Raw genomic sequence first — 14,968 nt, forward strand, 5'->3', positions numbered from 1 at the left:
GGATACTAGGGTACCACTGTTTTGATTTTGGTTTACTGTGTTGGTAAATCTAATAAGGGCTGTGGTAGAACTGTGATTGGGGCGGAATAATCCTGGGTGTTGGTTAGCATATTAATATTGAGAAGATAGTGCATTATTTGGGAATGTATACATTTTTCAAGGATTTTAGATAAGGGAAACAGAGTTACCTCCTTTGTGGAGTGGTATTATATGCAAAATTTTCCACAGAGAAGGAATGCATTGTTCTGATAAAGAGCGGTTAATGAGATGGCTTTGGCTGCGATCTTTAGATATTCTGCAGGTCATTCGTCAGTGGCCAGGGTTGTGGGTTTAAGCCTATTTAAGTATATATATATATATATATATATATATATATATATATATATATGGGTTCATGTCAGTACATCGACAGTTGAAAGCACCGAAAGTCACTACTTCGAAACGAAAGCATCGACCATTGCAAACATCGACAATACAGTCACGTAAAGTAAACTAAAGTAAAGTCACAAAAACAAGTGCTAACATGGGTCCTGCAAGGGGGAAGTAAAGGATATGATATTGCAGAGTTTAGTATGGGTACAGTATCATATCATATCCTTTACTTCCCCCTTGCAGGACCCATGTTAGCACTTGTTTTTGTGACTTTTTACTTTACGTGACTGTATTGTCGATGTTTTCAACGGTGGATGCTTTCGTTTCGAAGTAGTGACTTTCGGTGCTTTCAACTGTCGATGTACTGACATGAAGCCATATATATATGTATATATATAGATATATACATATATATATATATATATATATATATATATATATATATATATTGTGTGCTTGTAAGGAGACAAGGTTTTGGTCTGCTGGTACAGAAGATAGGTTTGGATATGAAGTGGGAGAACTACTATGACTTGGGTGGCAATGTTAATGGTGGTGGTGTCAATATTAGGGGGTGGAGTACTGGTCTTTCCTGGTTGTAGGTTTTTATTAATGGCAGCCCAGAATTTTTGTGGGTTATTTTTGAGTTTGGTTTGAATGCCTATATAATAGTTCCTTTTGTCTATCCTAATTTGTTTTTTTACTTTGTTCCTTAGTTCCTGGTATGCCAGTCTATTAGTTTGAGTTTTATTTTGATGCCATGAGCCCCATGCTTTATCTCTTTGTTGTAGTAGTAGATGGGTATCTCTGGTCAGCCAAGGGGCATAGTTGGATTTAGTTCTGACAGTTCCGATAGGGGTAAGATGATTTAGAATGTTTAGTGTATGGCACTTTTAAGGGGGCGAGATGAGAGTGGTCTCCAATTACATTAATAAAGTGCAGATATGAAGTCATGGGTTTTGAAATTCTTTGTGTACCGGATTTGTTGGAGGGCGGAGGATTTTAATGGATTCACTTGGTGTCTAATTATAAAGGTGAGAAGGTGGTCACTTAGGGTGTCTGGGAGGGAGCCTGAGAGGTATGATTGAGATGGTCTGTTAGTAAGGATCCAGTCTAGGATGTACTCCTTTTGAGGCTTTATCTACCTGTGTTGTGGTTTTGATTAGTTGAGTGAAACAATGTAGGTTAATGTGGTTAGTGGGGTGGAGCAAGTTACAGGACTAATTGATATTAACGCCGTCTAGTATGACTGTTTCTTGGGGAAATTTTTGTGATGTCCAGTCTAGAATGGATTTTACTGTGTTAATATTATTGCTGGGGGTTATATAGGTACCAATTATATGTAAGTGTGTTTTGAGTTGATTTTCAGCTTAGTGAAGATAGTTTCTGCATTATTGAACTTGGGTTGTTCATTGGCTAACGACTCAATGGTCAGGTTGTATTTGAAGAGGAGAGCAATGCCTCCACCTCTTTTGGATATTCTGTCTTATCTAAGAACATTGTAACCAGGTAGAACAAAGTCATTATTATTGTTTATTGGTTTTAGTCAGGTCTCTGTGAGAAGGCCAAACTATGTCAGTGGAGTAGAGGGCCAGAGTAGCATGTAGCTCTGGGATTTTGTTCAGTGGGCACCTTATGTTTATTTTGAGTATAAGGAGATCTGTTGATTTCCTGGGAGAGGTTAGAATGTTATTTGTTTGGTAGTGGGGGGAGTTGCCATTGTTTGTAGCGTCAGGGTTTGGGTGCATGTCTCCACTAAGTAAGATTTGGGATGCTATTCGGATTGTACTTTTAGGCATTTGATTAAGCACGTGCTATATTTTGAGGAAATGTGGTTGTTTAGTTGGTGTGGGGTTACTTTGGATGTGGCAAGGTCAAGATTTGAGATGTAGATTGAAGGAGATATTACTGAAAAGGCTGGTTTGTCTTGTGAATGGGTAGAGCAGGTAAGGGAATTAGTCTGAAATTTTCAGTTGCTAGTATAGTGGTAGGAGGTTAAGTGTGAGGTGATGGTGAGGCTTATTACTAATGTAAAGGGTAGGGACCACATTTTGCTTGGACAAAGTGTTGCTGTATTGTTGTGATGTTTTAGTAGGTTTATTTACAGGCATGAGTAGGGATTTAGGTGGGGCTATACTTTATGTAGGTTGTGGTCATAGTGGTGGGATTAAGTAGGGGGTATTAGCCTGAAGAAACTGTAAAATGTGGGTATTGTGTCAGTCAAATGAGTTTTAGGTCAAGTGAAGTAGACTAATACACACATATATATATATATATATATATATATATATATATATATATATATGTGTGTGTGTGTGTGTGTGTTTACTATCAAAATGTTGAATGCACATAGTTGAATGTGCACATCATCATTTCAGACTGCCGAAATAAAACTAAATGGCGACATTTCTGACTGCTCCACATCTAACAAATGTGAACATGGGTCAAAAAGGGGGGAAGATTTTGTGGTTCAGAATATCGGTGTAGTCAGAATTCTGAGTTCGCAGAAATTGTTCAACAATGTTACAATCAACATTTTGATGGTAAACTATATGTATATATCTGGATTCCATACATTTGGTCAAATTACACTTAGTCGAAAATGATTCCAGGCATTGCACTTCACTGAAAGCTCACTTGACTGAAAGCTCACTTGGTCAAAGTTCATTTGGTCGAAAATGGAATATAGCCCCTGCCCCACTGCAGTGCAACTATGGAGTGGGAATATTAAATAAGGGGGGTGGGGCAGAGCCCCCCACATTGGAGGGGTGTTGGGCATAGCCCCCCACATTATGCCAATAGTTTTTATTAAAGATATATATATATATATCAATGCATTTCTAATGGATATACCTTCTTATAATAGTGAATACATTAAAATTATATGGGGGGTATGCCCCCCACACCCCCCCTTATTTAATATTCTCACTCCAGGGTTGCACTGCAGTGGGGCAGGGGCTATATTCCATTTTCGACCAAATGAACTTCAACCAAGTGAGCTTTCAGTGAAGTGCAATGCCTGGTTTCATTTTCGACTAAGTGTAATTCGACCAAATGTATGGAATCCATATATCGATATATATCTATATCTATACATATATATACATATATATATATATATATATATATATATATATATATATATATATATATATATAGCTTGATTAGCAAATGCTACACTTGTATCTATATACATTAGTCACAAGTGTACTGATAGCAAGGGCATGTTTGTTAGGGCATTTCACAGTATACATGATTGGCAATACCTTAAAATAGAATGTTCTACGTAACATCTGTAAACATTTTTCAGGCACATTTCATTTGATAGCACTTTTAGCATTTCAGTGATGGTTTGTTAGCAAAATGTGTCATTTGTCTGTTATTTTGGGGGTGGGGAAGCAAAGCTGCATTTTTGTTATGGCACAAACAAGGACATGTTGCTATCGTTACTCTCCCTTTTTGGCATCTAGACTGTTGTTCATATTTTAAATTTCTAGACTGCTTTATGTTTCTCCAGGGGGTAATACTGAAATGCTACCTTTTCTGTTTTATCTGGCAACAGTTATTTTGTAGTTATGTTATACTATGTGCATTATCCTTCTGTTGTGTTTTAGGACACCTAGGACTATGGCACCCAGGCATCTCAATCCCCGAAAACCACCCTTCAGTGACCCTGAAAATCAGATCATTGTGGAAGCTTTTAGATGACATGGTGCCTTTCTGCTTGAGAGGGGATGTGGAGATATATCAGGTAGAATGCAAATTTGGCAGCAGATAGTTGCAGATGTGAATTTAGTAGGTGGCCACAGCAGGACATATGATCAGGTATGCCATAGGGCCACTAATATGATCTCATCTATACAGAGGAGTGCAGATACAGTGGCCCATATTCAGCTGGGAACCGGGGGGGGGGGTTCTACAGAGCCACCACTAACAGCAAATGAAGAGTTCCTGTCCACTGTCAGGGATCCAGACAGCTCCCAGAAAAGTGCAGAACAGCATGTCCTTAACACTGGTGCTACTGATTCAGGGGCTTTTGTATCTTAATTGTTAAATAGTCTTGTATAGTAAAATATTTACATCACTATGCTAGTTCTGTTTAACAAGAAATTAGTTTGGTAGGTGGAAGATTGCTACAGTTATCAACACATTCTGATTATTACACGCGGGGCTTAGGTTGGGCTTGTCATCCAAGTTCTTGTTGAAAGTATAGTTAATTGACAGATAAAGGGCAAAACGTTTTACCCCCTCTGTTACTGTTAATTGTAATGTTGCTGCCCTTACCTTTTGCTTAACTTCTTCCAGGACTATCCGGTATAGGGAGCATACATTCATCTGCACATGGTAAGCCAAACATTTTTATGTCAGTACTGATGAGCAGTTCAAAGAAGTATTTTAGTATGTGATGTTGATGTCAGGACTGATGTGTGTATTGCTGTACTGTCTAATAGTGGCACAATTGCAACAGTTTTAGTTCAGGGGTGACTCTGTCTGATGCAAGCAGTATACAGCCATTAAATGGATAGGTAAAGGTTGTGAGGATTGCCTGGCATCAATGTTACTACATGTATGTGTGTAGGAGGTTTTAGCCGCTTAGGTTGTGAGTGAGTGTGCTATGACTTGTCTCTTAGCCAATGTGAGGGCATATTGAGCACACCTACATCTGCCTTCACCCATAGCAGCTGCTACTTCCCCTCTGACTCCTCTCCTGCTTGTGGCTGTGCTGACCTTGCCACTGCTGGTGGAATGTTTGCCCCTTTCCCTTGTTGATCCTGATGAAGTTGTTTTCTCAGGGTGATATTGTGTACCATGGCGCATACTGTGAATATTTCAGTACATGTCTGTGGAATGTACTGCAGGGCTCCCCCAGATGTATCTAGGCACTGGAACCGTGACTTCAACAACCAAAACACATGTTCTGTGATATTTCTGGTTTGAGCGTTGGCCTCATTATGTAATTGTTCAGCAGGTGTATGTGCATTTCTAAAGGGTGTCATCAGCCGTGGTTTCAGTGCATTAAATGCAGTAAATGACCCTGTGGGATATGCCCCCTAGTAAACATCTAATAAAGTTGGGAGGTGTGCCAGTTATGTGAGTTGTGGTAACTGCCTTGGTTGCCAGCACTCATGTTCAAGATGATTCCCTTAGCATTACACATGACTTGGCAGTTAATAGAGTGGAAACCATTCTATTAATGTAGAGCCTTCTCTGTTCCCGAGGTTATGCCCTAATTTCTACATTTGTACAATCTATGACACCCAGTACTTCAGGGTAGTGTGCTACAGAGTAGAACTCCTATATATTTCTGTCCCTATCCTAAGGAGTATGGGAAAATATATGTGGTCACTAGCATGTTGGAGCATAGCATTCAGGAATTGGTGGAGGATCCTAGATGCTGATGTTTGTAACACTCCCAGCATGTCCCTTGTTAGTCTATGAAAGGTACCTCTAGCTAAAATTCTAAGTGCTATACATAACTTTGACTCCAGTGGGATAGGCTCCCCTTGGTTTGGCCTGGCTCTGAGTTGAGGACAACAGAGGTTGCAGAGTTCCTGTAGTGTATCTCTAGCTACCCTGTAGTGCTCTACAATTTCCATGTCATGCAGATTGTGATAAGCTAACTAGGGTCTGAAAACTCTTCTCCTTCTTGGCCTTGCTCTATTAGTAGCAGCAGCATAGACTTCAGCCTGTTGCACATACACATGAACTAAAGCAATGGCAATCTCTAACATTTTTTCTGTGTAGACTCCTTTCAATGGCTGTATTCCAGTAGGTTTTGGAGTTCACAGGGAAAACCAGCGCTGAGTCTGCATAGTTGCTTTATAGCTTGTTGAATAGCTCCTCCATCTTGGATTGGTTGATTAGCATACAATTCAGCTATTCATGCTGTAATTTGCATACCACAGTGTTTACCTTGTTTACGAGGCTGTGTGTGGCACTACACACTGTGCAGACCTGCTTATTGTAAACAAAACATTGTGCTACCATGTTCAGGTCACCGCACAACATGCACAATGTGCAAACAGATCATGTATGTTTTACCGAATCTGGCCACTGCTTTATATAATTATTACAACTCAGTAAGTATAATGGAACAACTTCATTGTGTTCATCACAAGTCATTTTTCATTACTGAAGCACATTAGTATACATGGAAAACCCAGTAGGAACTGGATGGACATTTTATGTCTAATAGTATATGTTGTCCCCCCAAAGAGTGGCAGTAAAGTAGAAAGAAAAGTAGGAAGCAAAGCTGATTGTAAAATATGGAACCATATCACATCTCAAGTTGAGTCAAGAACTTGAATGGGTTTATCTGATCTGACTACAGGCAAAGTGTGTTTCTTAGCTGAGTCTAAGTGGGATGTGTACTTTTAAGGATGTTAATTATGTAACTGAATAAATTATTGTTAGCTGAATTTATGGGATTTTATTAAGCCTTTAGTTTCTGGTACACTATAAACTGTCAGGGATATCTTTTTCATGAGACACCAGAGTGCATTTGTTTGAATAAAAGTATTCTCTGGTAGTCCATTTGTGTCATTATTTTAATTTATAAGTTTATTTTTAGTTTATTTCCATCTTATGCAGCCATTTTTCTCTTTTGGAAAGCAATCTGTCTTTCCTGGGGAATCTTACCATGATTTTCTGGTATAACATTTGTATATATATATATATATATATATATATATATATATATATATATATATATATATATATATATATATATATATATATATATGGGCCCTCATTTACATTACCAAATTTACAGTTCTCCGAATTGCAGAGTGACTACTGGTTGCCAAAACTGCACTTTCCTGAATACTAACTTCACCAAAGTACAAAATACTGAAACTACATTAGTACAAAAACACACATACTCTAACATTTTGCCCCCCCCCCCATGTGCAGGGTTGTACCCACCACACCACCTGCAAATTATATATACCAACTCTGAAATCACACTACAGTGACAGAAAGGATAAATTTCACGATGTCCACTGTACTGCGATCTCCACTGGAAAGCAATGATCACTCTTAAGTTAACAACACATACTAAATACAACCCTCCAAGACCATGGTATACTTACCTCTTTCCATTAATGTCATATCTGCCATTCGACAAGTGATATAGTGTATGAGATTGTACATAAACACTGTACCCAAGCACTTGCCATACTAACACGAACAACTTAATAACCTTGCTGAAATGAACTGGCAAAGTGCATCTTAGGCAAACAGTAGTTGCTGTTTTGCGATTTGGAGAACCATAAATTCGGTAATATAAATTAGACCCATATATATTTCTGTTTAGCTAGCATGGCTGTAGTTATTGAAAACTTTTACTTGTCTTTTTATTTAGCTTTTTATTTATTAATTAACTAATTAAATTATTTATCTATCATTGACCAGATTAATCCCACTAGGCTAGGAGTCTCTTTTCGGGGAGACCCAGTATAATATTCATACTATTATGGAAAATTTGACAAAGGTATCAGGGAACTTCTCCTTCTCTTTGGAGCTGCACCTGCAGCAGTATGGGGGGGGGAGAGAAAAAGCTATTGAGAGTTTAGAGGTGGAAAGTGCAAGTTTGGAGAAAAATGCGTTTGATACAGAGCTTTAGAATGTAAACAAAAATTCCTGTTTGGTGAATGTTACAATCAGCATTCATCTGCTTCTGTGGAGAAGGACGTTAAGTGACTCTGTTAAAGCTGAGTAGATAAATGAACTGGCATCATGAGTGCTTACAGATGATGTTCTGTAAAAAAAAATCGAGCAGGATGATCCGGTTGACAATTCTGCTGCTTCACGGTGTGAGATGGCACTTATTTTTTAGGAGGTGCTGAGTATGATATTGTGGAAGAGGAACTAGGCGGAAGCAAAGAATGCAACAGATACAATTTATGTGGCAATAACAGAAAATAAAAGAGGAAAGCTGCAACAAACTGAGAAGGTGTCTGCTTTTGTGCCAGCCAGTAATATAGTATCTAAAACATATGCAGTGACAGCAGGCAAAAAAGGAGTGCGGCAGCAAACTGTAAGTAAAACTGTTTTTAAAAAGAAGGAGAGACCAACTGTGAGAATCAGAATAAAAAAAATGAGGCTGTAATATAGATAGATATTTATGGAGCGATGTGATATCTGTTCGGGGTTTTAGAGCTCAAGAAACTCATTTGTTACATATATTGAGACAGAGATTTTTTTGTGTCTTAACATTTGAAACTGATAGACTGATGATGAAATTTCTGGAACTGTGTAACAAAAAAGGACATTTATCTTTCAAACAGTTACAATTATTTGGTAGTAACTTAAATGTTAAAAAGATATTACTTTGTAGTTTAGAACTGATGAACTGGAAGAATATGATATTAAAAATGCGTGCAAGGTCTGTGTGAAACTGTTGATAATATTCTAATAGTCAGAGATGAGAGAAACTTATGCAAAGGAGAGTGGAAGCTGTTTTGAAATGTGAAAAAAAAACACGGTGAAACAGTTGCCAAGTGTTATTTTTCTGCTGGCCATACAGGGACATTGAGATATACTGACCGACCTAAATCATGTTAATTTTGTGTGAACTTTGCTCATTTAATTAATGATTGTGACAAGGTACACCATTGTGGGGGGGAAAGGGATATACAGCAAAAATGTATGTCCCTGAATGCAAGTTGTGTAAAAAATGGACACTTTTAGATGGATTGTCGAAAAGAAAACATACATAAGGAAGGACAACAACAGGCAGAGAGAGAATGTGATCGAAGTAAAGAAGAAAACTGTAGAAGAAAACACATGGAGGGCAAAAATGAGGCAGTGCATACAGAAAGAAGGGTTAGGAGAAGATTCTGGTATTAATAATTTTTTTTGAAGTTCTAGATAGTGAAGAATCTGTTTTTGGGGATCAAGGATTGTTTGTACTCAATCCCAGGAAATAATAATCAGTTGGGGAAAGAGTAAAAATAATAAAATTAAAATTTAAAAATATTTCCCCTAAACTTAATAAGAAGGAAAAGCAAAACATTTAGAGTACCTTCAGTAAATGTGAAGAGTATTATTAACTAGTAATACTGTTAGAATAGCATACTGGAATGGTGCACTAAATGTGATGTAGATATTTTTCCATCAGAGGATGTAAACTTCCTATAAGATTCCTGACAAGTGAAGAAAGACTGCAAACAAAAAATTGTGGGATAGAAATGTAATATGAAACTTAGGAAGTGAACCTTGTTCTGGAGTAGTTGTGCTGTGTAAAAAACTGAAAATACTAGCTGTAATGTTAATAAGGATGTAAAGGTTAACTGCTGTGGATGTGAGATGGAGAAAACATTTTTATAGAATTATAGCATTACATGCATATATAACTAGCAAGAAAAGAGAGAAAATCTGTTTAATCAAATATTAGACTATGTGACGTTAACATGAAAATTACATTTGCAGGGGACTTTAACGGTGATTTAAGGGGAAATGTAAAAAGAAAGTGACAGATTTAAAAAATACAGAAAGGGATAATGTGGTAGATTTGACTGGCCTGAATGGCTGATTGAATTAAAAAATATATATAAAAAGTGTTTTTCAATGGCAAAATGATGTAAGAAATTAAGAAAAATGAAGTACAGGCAAATATATAGAAATGTTTTAGAGAATAATATAAGACACTATTATAATATAGAAAGAAAATACATAAAATCAATTGAGAGAAAAATAAGGCATTACTGTGTATGCAGGCACATTATTTACAAGGGAGAAGAGATGGGGTATCTGCATATTTGGGTAAATAGTAAAGGAGGACATTATATATAATGAGGGAAATTAAAAAATGTAAAATGATAGAAAAATTGTAGCACAGCATGTGGAAAATACATATAAGATTAAAAAAAGGACATAAGAGAGAATGGGAAGTAAAAAAAAAAAAAAATCCAGACTATGTTAACTCATTCACTCCAATGGAGCTCAGGAAGTTTGCACTGCAACTTCTGATGGGCGGAGCCTAAGCCTTTTCACAGAATCATATTATGTCCTCACATTTCAAACAAATGTTCATATATCTAGAACCTTAGGGGTTATGAAAGAAGTATAAATGGCAAACCCTCCAGCATAAACTTTTTATAGTGGTAGTATTCTTTAGGTTCTAGGTCTTAAACTGAATTTTATAAGTCACAGAAAACACATTGTGTGTGTTTAATATTTTGTAAACAATTTACAATATCTCAGCAACAACTTGAGTTACACACATACTGTTAGCAGCATTTTATTCATATAGCTGAGAGCTTTCATATGAGGCTAAGGAGTTTTGTCTGTGTTACTTGGTTGTTCAGATATATAGAAACATGTGAAAATGATATCTATATAAATTAATAGCATATAAACAATAGTTGATATATCTTTATCTGTACTAGACAGAGGTCAAATATTAATGCAGTTGAGTTTGCCATTGTGTAAGTTTTAAGATGAAATCTTTTAAAACCTAGTCCATAACATGGATTTGGAATTATTGATGCAAATATGAACAAGCAATATTTGATTGAAATTTGATATTTGACACCTAGAGGTGACAGTAGGAGTTAACTGTAGATGCACCTGGAGGCGTCACTTGGATGTAATGATGCCTTAAGGATGAATTTGAGTGGTTAGTGTTGCTGCCTCACAGCAAGAGGTTCTCTGGTTCAATTCTTGGCTGAGGTCCCTTCTGTGAGGAGTCTGCATGTCCTCCCTGCAGTCACGTGGGTTTCCTCCTGGTGCTCCGGTTTCCTCCCACATCCGAAACACATGCTGCAGGTGGATTAGACAATCTAAATTGGCCCCAGGTGTCAGTGTGTGTGTGTGTGTGTGTGTGTGTGTGTGTGTGTGTGTGTGTGTGTGTGTGCGTGTGTGTGCGTGTGCGTGCGTGTGCGTGCGTGTGTGCGTGTGTGTGTGTGTGCGTGTGTGTGTGCGTGTGTGTGTGTGTGTGTGTGTGTGTGTGTGCTTTCGGTGGAAGGTTGGGCACCAGTCTGGCAACTCAACACCATAAAACTCTACTGCCAGTCATTCTGCAGACCATTGTTCCATTGTGGCAACCCTTAATGGAGAAAAGTTGAAAGGAAAAGAAGAAGATTAAGGAAACATTTGAAACAGAAATTATGCTTAGTAAATTGGATGCAATACTTAGGAAAGTAAAGTTTGATTCAGTATCAGGCCCAGATGATATAGGGTATAGAATGTACAAGAAATGTATGGATTGGCAAAAAGAGTATTTTATAAATGTCTTGAATGAATGCATTAAAGAAAGATTAGTTTATGAAAAGTTATGTAGTAGGATATTACAATTTATATAGAGAAAAAGATGAGAAGAATGAAATAAAGAAATTGTTGACCCATCACACTAATTAACAGATTATAAATGTTGTCTATTAGAATAATACAGAGGAGAATGGGAGGAAGGATGAGAGGTATTATGGAAGAAAATAAGAATATACTGTATAAACTTGGGGAGTGTATTCTTCAATGAACGATGTGTGTTTGCTAGGGATAACATTTGGGAAAAAGATGCAGTTATGATGCAATGGGAGGGTTTGATTAATCAAATGAATGAAATATATCTTCTGTGAAGTATGTACAGATTAGCATTCAGGAAAACATACCTGGAGAGTGATGCATTAATGAGAAAAATAGCATATATGTCAACTGTTTATATGATCCCAGCAAAATATGAAAACACAATTGTGCAGTTGGTGCTTTCTTTCCTATTGGGTTCAAGATTAAACACAGTGAAAAGAGATGTGTTGTATATCCATGAAGATGAAGGGGGACTGAATCTAATCTACTAAATCCAGTTCTTTATTCTGCTTCTTTAAATGTATATAAATAGTAATGTGGGTAAACAAAGGGCATGAGAAATTAATAGTGAAAATGATTAAATATAAATACAAAAAGCTCTGGGAGATGTTAAGAATAAGAAAGAGAAAAGGAATGTATAAATGAAGAAATTAAAAAATATCAAGAAAGAATACTAATATGGAAAATACAAATTAATGCTATAGAGACAGATAGAAGTATGTGGTATAATAAAGTGATGAAATAATATTATTATCTGATACCATGAAAAATTTACCAGCAGAAGAGATTAATGCTATTGATGTAAGGAAAATGTAGACCAAGCATACTGTCAGAATTTCCTGTGGAGACTGCTGATACATAAGGGGAATATACAGTAAAAAAGAAAGTTGAAAGTGTGTGCTTACTTTTGTGGGTAGGAAAAAACAACAGAGCATGTTTTTTGAAACATAAAAGAGTGGTGAAACTCTGGAAAGAGTTGTGTGAAGAAACTTTTTTGAGAATATTAATGACATGAAACAGAAAAATGATTAATTGCAAAAAAATCTAAATGTGTATATATGTGCCTGCCAACTAATGCTGTGCTGTTGCTTTTTTATGTTTGCTCTAAATAAGGAAAACATGGTGTGGTGGTGTAGCAGGATAGTAGAGCATCAGGATTTTTTTTCCTGTGCACATTCCATGGGGAGTGTGTAATGATCTTCATGATTGGTCATCTCTGTTTTCCATGCCAGATCATTCCAGCCATGGGGTGAGGGGAGGGTCTGCATTGTCTTTCTAACAGTTCCCATAGCAGTTCCAGTATTCTCTTTCTGACTAACAGTACCCACAACAATTTCTTTGATCTTCAGTGGGGCCGTTTGTTGCCATAAGATTGGTGAATTTCAAAAACCTCTTGAGAGAGAGATAGAGAGAGAGAGAGAGAGAGAGAAAGAGAAGAGAGAGAGAGAGAGAGAGAGAGATAGAGATAAGGCAGTGACATCCCCTCCTTACGTTCTTCCCCAGACTAGTCCTTAGGCACTCAACCCTCTTATCATGCCCAGTTTAAAACTAAAAGATAACCTAGCTCTGCTACAACAAGCTGTCCAGATCAGTATGTTTGCTGCATTTATTCTGAATGCTATGTGTCCATCCAACATTATACAAATATGTTAAGAAAAAGAGAACTTCAGAAGTGTTTTGCGGGGGCATGGCTAGGATGCTGAACTGATAGCTGCACTTCATTTTGGCTCTCTTACCTCAATACAATTCCTAACAGGAATTTTACAAAATAATATTTAATCTGAAGAAATATTTATTACTAACTTATTTCTAATAACTTTGAGCATCTATAAGAAAAATTTTATTGCCAGAACTTGAATAATTCCTGTCAAATTAATTACTGGAAAATCAGCACCAATATCAGCTTTACAGCATGAGTCATCTAAGGAATTCAGCACGAGACTTTTCTCTCAAAAAAGACCTGCAATCTCTCATTACAAATATACAGGAACTTACAATAAAAATCGACAAGATCGACAATAAAATAGATACTTTTAAAGAAAAGTGCTCACAACAACTGGAACAGCTTCAAGAAATGTTACTCAGCAGAAAGGACAGATATCACTTATTGAACAGTCATTAAATGACATTGACACTAGAGTCCAAATAGAAGAACAACAAACTGAATTTTTACTTCAACAGAACACATATTTACTAGAAAAGCTTGATGATATGGAAAATCGAACAAGACGAAATAATATTAGAATATATGCGGTGGTGGTGCTGTGGTAGCGTTGTCGCCTCACAGCAAGATGTTGTGCCATTCGATTCTCAGCTAGAGTGTCTTCTGTGTGGAGACATGCATGAATGGGCGTACCTTCGTTGAAGGTTGTGCGTCAGGGCTGGCAAACTCGGCACGTAAAAAATCTACTGCCAATCATTAGTGGACCGGAGTTCCGCTGTGGCGACCCTTAATCGGGAAAAACCGAAAGACATAAACAAATGGTCTACTAGAAAAATCTGAAGGGGACAATATGATAAACTTTCTTACCACCTGGATACCAGATCTAACAAAAATACCTGAAACTCTTTCATATGGTATAGAACATGCGCATAGATCACTAGCAGCTTCTGGAAATACTTCTTCTCCAAGTAAGAACAAGCCGAGATCCATAATTGTGAGACTTTTTTCTGCACAAGATAAAGATCTTATATTAAGAAATGTTTGGGCAAATTCTCCCATCAAATACAATGATTCATTAATAAGATTTGACAATGATTATTCTGCAAAGGTGGTTTCAAAAAGAAAATAATTTCTACCAATAATAAAAACCTTGACGAAAAAGCAATTGAAAGTCCATCTTTTATTCCCAGCAAGACTGAGAGTTTCTCTACCAAATGGAATAAAAATCTTTGAAACAGTAGATTCAGCAATAAAATACCTTACCAACAACAACATCCTAACACATGAAGAATCTATGGACTGGACAATAAGTACACCGAAAAGAAATGCTGAAGTAAATAATTGGAAAACTGTTAAGCAAAAGAAAAAAAAACTAAAGGACAAATAATCTTACATATGTTATATTCTGTAAAAATCTAAATAATAATACTAATAACAAAAGAAAAGTTCTTACTGTCTTCAAGTTACACCAAAACAGGTACTGTTTTCAATTATACTTTAAATGTCAAAATTAGCATACATTTAAATACATTTATCTCAAATCACATCAATATACTAAGCATACTTTAAACATTACTCTATTTTTCATTGTTATCCATCTATTATTTTCATATTCTTAATCAGAGTAAT

Source organism: Protopterus annectens, chromosome 12.part0 (assembly GCF_019279795.1).
Source record: "Protopterus annectens isolate FY-2018-M chromosome 12.part0, PAN1.0, whole genome shotgun sequence".
Lineage (NCBI taxonomy): Eukaryota > Metazoa > Chordata > Ceratodontiformes > Protopteridae > Protopterus > Protopterus annectens.